Consider the following 10,725-nt stretch of genomic DNA (forward strand, 5'->3'; position numbering starts at 1 on the left):
GCAGCCGCACTAGGAGTCAAGCGACTGATCGTAAAAGGGGATTCCGAACTAGTCGCAAACCAGGTGAACAAAGACTACATGTGCTCTAGCCCCAAGTTATCTAAGTACCTCGCAGAAGTCAGGAAGCTAGAAAAAAGATTTGATGGAATCGAGGTCCGACACGTATACCGCAAGGACAACATCGAACCGGACGATCTATCACAGCGTGCGTCCAGACGGGAGCCACTCGAACCCAGCACCTTTCTGGACGTCCCGATAAAACCATCGGTGAAAGAGGCAAACGACGAAGATAGCACACTCGCCCCCGACATCAGCTCGTGGGCTATAGAGGCAGAGCGCGCCGATGCCGACAACGAAACCACAGATGCCTGGCGGGTCCCACTCATTAAATTCATAAGTAGCGACGAGTTGCCCGAGGACGATGCAGAAGCCGAGAAAATAACCCGTCAAGCCAAAATCTACTGCATTATCGGCAACGATCTATACAAGAAGGCGCCAAACGGGGTACTTCTCAAATGCGTCTCGTCCGACGACGGCAAACATCTCCTCCTCGACATACATGAAGGCATCTGTGGGTCACATGCCGCCGGTCGCACATTGGTCGGAAAAACTTTTCGACAAGGGTTTTTCTAGCCGACTGCCCTCAAAGACGCCTGCGACATAGTACAACGGTGTGAAGCTTGTCAATTTCGTAGTAAACACACAAAGCTACCAGCGCAAGCGCTCCAGACTATCCCTCTCACTTGGCCGTTCTCATGCTGGGGGCTCGACATACTCGGATCATTCCCACGAGGACAAGGCGGCTACAAGTTCTTATTCGTGGCGATCGACAAGTTTACCAAGTGGATCGAAGCAACACCCATGGTGGAAATCAAGGCCGACAACACCATCAAATTCATCAAAGGGATGTTCTGTAGATATGGATTACCCCACCGCATCATAATGGACAACGGCTCCTAGTTCATCAGTGCTGACTTCTAGGATTACTGCATCAGGCTAGGAGTCAAGATCTGCTTTGCCTCGGTTTCTCACCCTCAAAGCAATGGACAGGTCGAGAAGGCAAACGGCATAGTACTACAAGGAATCAAGACCCGTGTCTACGAAAGGCTCATGTCACATGACAAGAAGTGGGTCAAAGAACTCCCCTCGGTACTATGGGCCGTGCGTACCACACTGACAACGTCCAACAAGGAGACACCCTTCTTCCTCGTATACGGCACAGAGGCCATGCTCCCCACTGAGCTTCGACATCAGAGTACACGAGTACAGAAGTACTCCGATGAGGATCAGGAGGAGCAGCGAAACGACGACATGAATCTACTCGAGGAACATCGAGAAAGAGTTGCCGTCAGAGCAGCCAGCTACCAACAGGCCCTTCGTCGATACCACGAGAAGCGCATCAGAGCACGCACACTTTTGATCGGTGACTACGTCCTCCGACGGGTTCAAAGCCAAGCAGGGCGTAACAAGCTCTCACCCAAATGGGAAGGACCGTACACGATCACGCAAGTCTTGCGGCCAGGTGCGTTCAAGATAACAAACAGCGATGGTCGAGAGTTAGCAAATTCTTGGAACATTGATCAATTACGTAAATTCTATGTATAAATCAATAGTATCCATACTTGTAAGACATCTTACAGCTTTAATAAAGTTTATTTTCAGGTAAAGATTACAATCAAAGTGTTCCTTCCCGACGATCCCTTACCACGATGACAACTAGCGTTGAAACCTATCCTCATGTTCCTTTACGCCGTCTTGTCAAGGCCTCCGAGGAACCTAAGGGAACTTCGGCTGGGGACGCCCAGAGCCGATAAGGCCTTGTCGGATCCTGAAGAGACAAAAGACCATGTAAGATCTGGTTGTGTAAGAGTTTTCGCCGTGCGTATTAACCAAGCCGTGTAATCGGAAATTGGGTTTTCCAACTTCACGGCTAGGGGCTAGGATTAGTGCTTGTTCAACCGAGGCAGGTCAAAGGTCCTAGAGCCTTATCTTCCAAGAAAAATTCTCTGATGACAAGGCTGGGGGCTAGGGAGAGTGTATGACTCAAGTGACTGATCGAAGTCGCGAAGTGAGAAAACACTCGTACACAGCACATCCAGAGTAAGAAAACTTAGTTAGATAGATCTCTTTTCTATTTCACAAGTAATTCTTACAACTCGTAAAATATTCCAAAATATATTACATGTCTCCTTGAGATATTTGTCATAGGATATAAAGATTACCAGGAAGGCCAACGCCAGTCCATGGACTGGAAGACTTTCTCTGCAAGGGGCGCCACCGACTTCGCCAGGTTATCTATCTCTGCGGGAGTCCTCCGAGAATGAGTAAACCCTTCGTGGAGGAAATCAAGGTGCAGCTGCGGGTGGTGATCTCGGATACAGGCTAGCACGTGCCCTCCAGCATATCGGCTCGATCGACGACACTCCTGCTTCAGGGCCTCGTCAATACGCTTGTCAATGCCTTCAAGCTGAGCACAGGCCCCATTTAACCACGAGATGTATCTGGCCGCCGACTCCTCGGGATCCCCGCGAGGAACTCGGAGCACCCTGCAGACTCCGGCCATGGCCGTACAACAGCTCCTGAGGTACGAGTTGAACCACACCTCGTGACCTCAGAGTGCTTCCATGGCTCGGTCCTTCTTCACCTCCACCATAGTCCTCTCGAGTTCGGCCACCTCGAATTTCGTCCTCCAATATTGGATTCGACGATCTCGGTCGGCCAGCTCACTCTCGAAGTCTGCTCAATATCAAAAGGACTAAGTCAAGTCATTCCCCTCCACCAAGGACACGGCAAATTAAGTCGGTCCGAACGAAAAAGAGCAAAGGAGATGAGGACCAAAGTGCCAACCTAAGGAAGTCGTCGCCATGCCCGCCTCCACGGACAAGCTTTGATCTACATCATCCCGCGGCACATATGGCTCAAGCGCAAGTGCCGGAACGACTACCGGCGACTCAGGCTGCCAGCATTGCTGGACATCCTCGATAGCGACGTCTCTACAATGACAACAAAGTACTTGGGATCAATATGCTAAAGAAAACGAAGGAGATGACTGCACACACAAAGGCAGTTTGAACCTACGAAAGTTTTACAAGCATAGTTGATTAAGGAGCACAAGGGAAATAAAATCCTACTCTTCAAAAAGGGGGAGAACAGACTCCCCCAAGTCACCAACTTCCTCCATCATGCCCTTACACGCGTCATCAGCAGCCCCCTGATCCAAGATCCTCTGGAGGTCAAGTTTAGGGTGCGCCAACCTTACGCACGCGAGGACGTGGCACGCCCCGGTGTAAATCCCGTTGGACGTCTCCTCCCCAATCCTGGCCGCATGCTTGGAAGGAATCTCCTCCATCGCCGTGGCTAGTTCCGCGAGTGAGGACATCAACGAGAACTCATCAGGGTTCGCTGGGATGGTGGTAGTGACGCCGCACTCCCGGCGAGCTGCGGCAGACCGGTGTAGGTGACCCGCAGTGAGCCGTGGATCTCCGACAAGTTGTTCTCGAGCTCCGAAAAGCGGTGCTCGAGCCCCTGCCACTGCCTCTCGTTGCTGGCCACCAGCTCTCTCATCTTCTGGAGGTCCTCCTGGACCTCCACCAGGTCACGCACCAGCTTGTTGGCGTGCTCATTCACCGACGACGCCGCCGCTGCCCTGGCCTCCTCGATCTCGCGGCCCACGCCGCGAGCACCAGCCTGGAGGATGCGCTCCATTTCAGCTTGGAGCTCCCCCCAGGTGAGGACATCAGCGGGCGGGCCCTGAGCAGGCACAAGGCCACCGGCAGGGCCGCTGGGCGTGGCCTCACAGCTCCTGGGCGCGACCACGGCATCCGTTGAAGCCATTACAGGGGACGCACTGGAGGTGCCTCTAGACCTGTCTTGCGCAGCCTTCGCCCGCGCCGCCCTGTGAAGGATTTCCGTGATTTCCATGAATTCAGGCTACCAAATCTTTCTGAAGGAAAAAACCTCAAGCTCATCTACTTACTTCTCGCCAAGCGTCACCAGCCTTTGTCGTTGCTGAGGCGGGGGAGATGCATCCGAGGCCTAAGTAAAACAAGTATGGTGTGAAGACAAGATCTTCCGATTATGCAATGAAGGACCAAAGGGGCTTACTGATGGGGTAGGCGCCTTTCAATGATTCCCGAGCACGGAGGAGAACTTCCTCCCCCTCTTCGGAATGTTGCCACCACTGGTCGTAGCAGCAGCAGCAGCAACGTTAGACGCCTCCTGGACGACGCCCTCTTTCAACGATGCTGCCGCCTGGTGGTCTGCGAGCGGCCCAATGACGTCAGTCAGAGGAAGAGCCTGCATACATGAAGTCATAGTGCGATCCAGAAAAGAAGAAGTAAAGGAGTTCTCAAATACACTCACGTTGATCGCAGTCTCGCGATCAGCCTTCCCCTTCTCGCAAAGAGGGACGGGGACGTTGCTCGCCGTCGTAGGGCTGCTGATCATCACCTGACCAACGCAGCGCTCCACGGTTTTGCTGTTTAAACCTGTAAGATCGAGGAGTAGAACTCGATAAGTCAGGAGGAACATGCAAATAAAGAATGTAATCTAAAATACGAGAAAAATACCCCGGATTAGGGCTATTACCTATCAAGGGGCCTGAACCAGTATAATCCCTGTTTTCTGTTTGCTTGATGTCGTACTATGTAGATCCTCGTACCAGCGTACCCCAATACCCTCTATATCCGGTCTACGGGTATCTCCCGTCAACAATATCAGAACATCAGGTCATCAGCTAGCTAGCTAGCTAGGAAGGGGAGGCACAGAGAACCAGGGATCCATGATGCCATGTCCTCGGAGATGTTTGACCTTGCCATAACGGGACAGTCTAATGCTATACGTTCGAGTTGAACATCCTCTGTATGGGTGAGAACAAAGGAAAATAGAAGCACAAACCAAATGACAACTTCTCGCAGTGTATACATATAATTCATCGGCCCAAGTGGGAAGCAAGAGTTCTGTGTACATCTGCTGAAGATACGTACTGAAGCAGTAGAATCATGGTATAGAAGATTGCATCAAGTCTGTTGAAGGAGTAGTATAACTGTATCAAAATTTGAGGGATGGAATGACGCTGCATATATTCTGCACTTGTCCGGCATCTAGAAAGATGGTTGGCAGTGATTGTGCCACATTTTTACAGTCCTTTGAAGATGCTATAACTCATTGTCTCATGCAATTCACAAGAACCAGATAAACACATCATATATTTGTGAAAGTTTCCAATAATGATAAATCAGATAATATTGTTTTTATTGGATTATTTTTTTAGTCTGCAAATTAAGTGGAAAAGACTTCGATAAATCTGATAAAAATGTTGCAATGTGTTGCACATTGCTTGTTTGTTAAGAACGATTACTTTACACGAAAGTACCCTAACCGAAAATTTTGACTGCACTACAATTATTATTGTACCACAACATTTTGGACCAATTACTTGCTTCTGAATACACTTAATCCATATCAACCTGTGCTATATATGCTCATATATATCATTTTTCCTGTTCACTTGTGTAGTTACCTACACAGTACACATGGTCCTTCCTTCCAACCCAACTAGATGTAATTAACTTTCAAGCTACAGAATACAACCCAAGTATTCTTTGTTCTGAAGAAAATGCTGAAGCTATATCTTCCTAGCTCCCCAACAATTTTTCTTCCTAGTCCCCTATCTCTTTTCTCCTCCATCCTTCTCTTCCTTTTTTTTCCCCCTCTCATTCTTAAACATCTAGAATCTCTCTAACATAAACATGCTAGACAAATATTGAAATCACACATTTATTACTGTCGAGGCATATAGCCATATACCTATTTCTAGCTAGCTAGTTGCATACCAGTCAACTTTTTAGTTTCTTGTTATTAAGAACCACACATCTATTAATCTCTTACATACAAAATGGTAACCCGAACATGAACTTAGTTTGTTTACATAATACATACATATCTACAATGTTGGCATGGGAGGCATTGGGAAAGATGTGGATATCGAGTAAAAAGAGACATGACCTCTAAACCATCGAAGGATCTCAAGAAGGTACTAGAAATCTTTGAACCGATTCAATCCAACTCAATCTTGAACTACTTAGGAACAATATGAACGTTGACGATTGATAATCTCTCGATATTCATCATGAACAAAGCTTTGATGTGGAAGTTGATGAGATCAACGACTCGATCTAACTGAAAGTCCAGGTTGAATAGCTTGGGGCGAGCAGCAATGACTGATATCAAAGACTAGTCAAGTAAGACATTTCACTTAGAATTGACTAATTTCATGTTATTTGACTAGATTAGCATTAACCGGAACATAGATCTGCACATTGCTCTATTTATCTTCATAAGTTTATTTTCCTCGGATGCTTAATTCAATGCTGAATGAACCATCATCACAGTAAAAAGAAAAAACACTGTTTCTAAAGCGTTTGGTGTTTGATAAATCTATTAATGTAATTTTGGTTGTATTGCTAAAGTTTGATAGTCTGAAAGTGGAAGACTTCGAAAGTTGCATCCTAAAAATTGTTGGAATATGTCGCGCATTGCTAGCTAGTTCAGAACGAGTACTTTACATGACAACAGTGCAGGATGAAGAGCCTGCCCGAAAATCCTCTTGAGTGGTCTATAATTACCTTAGGTGGCCATATGGATGGACCAGACCAACTACTTCGTTTCCTTCTCGATGAATTTTATCTATATCAAGCAGCATCCTCCATGTCCATTTGTCCAGTAGCCATGCATGAACATTACAGTTTAGATATACCAAAACTGCATGTAGCTAGCTAGGCCTGGGAGGCAGAGGGAACTACTGAGCCATAACATCATGTGTACATGAGCAGAGTTGCACCTGGTCATGCAGAGAAACAACACTAACATGGTTGAGTAGATTATCGGATTGCAGAATGACAAGCCAACTATGAAATCAAGGCCTGGGTTGAACGACCTGATTAGTCCGTGCGTCTTCCTAACACAAGCGTTTGATCAAAGGACCTGGCCTGATAAAGGATCAGCAGAGCACCTCATATTAAGATAAAATAGATCATTTGAGTAGAATTAATAGAAAGGGGAAACATGAGGCGCTCTGCTGATCCTTTATATGTCATTTTTTTTGTTCTGCACATGTGTAGTTACCTAGTGTACTTAGTACTCATGAACCTTATAATTCTCTATTCTGAATTCCTAGCTAGGCTTCTCAAGCTGACTAGATGCAGTTAATAACCGGTATCATAACAGAGATGGTATACGATCGAAATTGAGTACATTAAAATGCAAAAAGAAATAATGAACGACATATATGTTTATTTCCCTTCTCCTTTGCTCAAATATGATGCCAATGACAAGTTCTCACCGTGTATATATATAATGCATCGTCCCAACGGCCAAACAAGTAAGTAAAATCAATTCAACTATGGCAGCAACATTAATTATCTCTCATTCGTACATTCTACCTAGCTAGCAGATATGTATATATAGATCAATTTCGCTAGTATGCATGCCTACATGTCTCATCAAACTATAGCAGGAGTATCGATCGTTGATCGATCTAGGACTGGGCGGTGCTAGGAAACACAAGCTGACAGCATCAAAAGTGTCACAAATGGGTGACGACTGTTTTAGAAGACATCCAAGAAATAGTAACACCTTGTAGTGTCTTGAATCATGGTAGAGATCGAAGGAGTTGCTGACAGACTTGTTGGAGTAATATCGAAATGAAATGGCTCCTATACTGTATGATGCTACCAGCAATTTTACAACATTTCTATGGTCCTTTCACTACTGGAGAAGTGATCTTCGCCGGGTAGGGGAAAAACCACAATTGTCCTGGTTCACCAAAAAACCGGGACTAAAAACAATTTTTAGTCCCGGTTTATAGGTTCAACGGGAAGATTTCATCTTTAGTCCTGGTTCGCCAGTTGTCAGGGTGTGTTAGGCCCCCGGTGATCTTTAGTCTCGGTTGGTAACACCAACCGGGACTAAAGATGGCAACTTTAGTCCCGGTTTGTGTTACTAACCGGGACTAAAGATCATGGCGATTTTTAAGCCCGGTTGGTAACACAAACCGGGACTAAAAGTCCATCCATATAAAGTCTTCTTCTTCCTCCAACTAGCCTGAGAAGGCTTCATAAATTTGTTGAGTTTGAGGGGAGGTGCTGCCAAAATTTTTGGTGATTTTGTTTTGGTGAAAATATACAATTTGAAGGAGTCTAAAGGTTAGCAACTTCATCCTCCTCTACTTTGTGATAAGCATTTGTATTTAGAGATATGTTTTGTATACTATTTTGCCTCTAGAAATTTGGGAATGGGAGATGATGAAAGAGAAAGTTTGTGTAGGGATGAAATAATATAGAAATTTTGTTTATGTAGAATTTGGGAAAAAAAACTTGTGATAAAAGAGATGAGAAAGAGAAAGATAGAAAATTATATGAAAAAGAATAGAAAACTTAGTTAATTTAAATTAAATTAAGTAAAACAAATTAAATATTTGTTTACAACTTTAAAATGATGGGGAATGAAAACATGAATAATTTGTGGTATTATTTTATAATCAAATTTGATTATTTAGAATTTGGAAAAAAACTTGTGATAAAAGAAATAAAAAAGAAAAAGATAGAAAATTATATGAAAAACTTAGTTAATTTAAATTAAATTAAGTAAAACAAATTAAATATTTGTTTACAACTTTAAAATGATGGGGAATGAAAACATGAATAATTTGTGGTATTATTTTATAATCAAATTTGATTATTTAGAATTTGGGAAAAAAACTTGTGATAAAAGAGATGAGAAAGAAAAAGATAGAAAATTACATGAAAAAGTATAGAAAACTTAGTTGATTTAAATTAAATTAAGTAAAACAAATTTAATATTTGTTTACAACTTTAAAATGATGGGGAATGAAAACATGAATAATTTGTGGTATTATTTTATAATCAAATTTGATTATCTAGAATTTGGAAAAAAAAACTTGTGATAAAAGAGATGAGAAAGAAAAAGATAGAAAATTATATGAAAAAGAATAGAAAACTTAGTTATTTTAAATTAAATTAAGTAAAACAAATTTAATATTTGTTTACAACTTTAAAATGATGGGGAATGAAAACATGAATAATTTGTGGTATTATTTTATAATAATTATATATTGCTATTTTTAATATTGTTTAATTGGTTTGAATTTCGTGGTTTAATTTTTCATGATTTTTGTGCTTTTCATGTAGATGGATTGGCAATGAATGCGCGCGGACTGACGGTCAAAAGAGTTTTTTGATGGCTTGCATAATTTTCTGAAAGTGGCAGAAGCTAACAAGCAGAATAATGGTTTTATCCGTTGTCCAAGCACTAAGTGCAAAAACCAGAGAGAGTATTCTGCAGTTAGAACTGTTCATATACACTTGTTTGAGACGGGCTTCATGCCGAGCTATAATGTTTGGACCTCGCACGGGGAGCAAGGGGTTCGAATGGAAGAAGATGAAGTAGAAGACGAGAACATTCCGGACTGGGCCAAGTACATTGGATTTGAAGGAAATACAACGTGCGAGGTGGAAGGGGCTGACGTTGAAGATGATCTTGGTCAGATGTTACAGGACATCAAGGAGGACTGCGAAAGTGAAAAGGAGGCTCAAAAGTTAGAGCATATGTTAGCGGATCACAAGACGCCGTTGTACCCAGGCTGTGAACAGGGGCACAAAAAATTGGGTACAACTCTGGAATTGTTGCAATGGAAGGCCAAAAATGGTGTCAGTGACAAGGCATTTGGCGAGCTATTGAAACTAGTGAAGAACATTCTTTCGGAGGAAAACAAGTTGCCCAAAACAACATACGAAGCAAAGAAGATAGTCTGCCCTCTAGGACTTGAGGATACCAAACGATTGTATCCTCTATCGCGGTGAGGAGTACGAGAATCTAGAAGCATGCCCGGTCTGTAATGCACTATGATACAAGATTAGAAGAGACGATCCAGGTGATGTCGACGGATAGCCTTCGAGGAAGAGAATTCCTACTAAGGTGATGTGGTATTTCCCTATAATACCACGGCTCAGACGTTTGTTCAGGAACAAAGAGCATGCAAGATTGATGCGATGGCACACAGAAGAACGTCAACAAGACGGGATGATGAGACACCCTGCCGATGGGTTGCAGTGGCGAAACATCGATAGAAAGTTTAAAGACTTTGGAAAGGATCCACGAAACGTAAGGTTCGGTTTAAGTACGGATGGCATGAATCCATTTGGAGAGATGAGCAGCGGCCAAAGCACTTGGCCTGTTACGATGTGTATCTACGACCCCCCTGGCTATGCATGAAGAGGAAGTACATCATGATGCCGATTATTATTCAAGGCCCAAAGCAACCTGGTAACGACATTGATGTGTATCTAAGACCACTGGTCGAAGATCTCAAACTGCTGTGGAAGAAATAAGGCGTCCCTGTGTGGGATGAGGACAAACAGGTGGAATTTAACCTACGAGCGCTGCTGCTCGTAACCATCAACGATTGGCCTGCCCTTAGCAACCTATCCGGACAGTCAAACAAGGGGTACAAGGCTTGCATCCACTGTTTGGATGAAACTGAAAGTACGTATCTGAAACATTGTAAAAAAGATGTGTACATGGGGCATCATCGATTTCTTGTTGCGAACCACCCTGTCCGGAAGAAAGGCAAGCATTTCGAACAGAAGGCGGACCACCGTAAGAAGCCTATATTTCGAAACGGTAAAACTTTGTTCGAAATGGTGA

General features: G+C 44.0%; 1 pseudogene; it reads right to left on the bottom strand.

The window, feature by feature from the left end:
• Positions 1-2,611: 2,611 nt before the first annotated feature.
• LOC127783682 (uncharacterized) lies at positions 2,612-4,817 on the bottom strand (annotated as a pseudogene).
• Between the last annotated feature and the right edge of the window lie 5,908 nt (positions 4,818-10,725).

The sequence above is a fragment of the Oryza glaberrima genome, chromosome 9 (genome assembly GCF_000147395.1).
Source record: "Oryza glaberrima chromosome 9, OglaRS2, whole genome shotgun sequence".
NCBI classification, from domain to species: domain Eukaryota; kingdom Viridiplantae; phylum Streptophyta; class Magnoliopsida; order Poales; family Poaceae; genus Oryza; species Oryza glaberrima.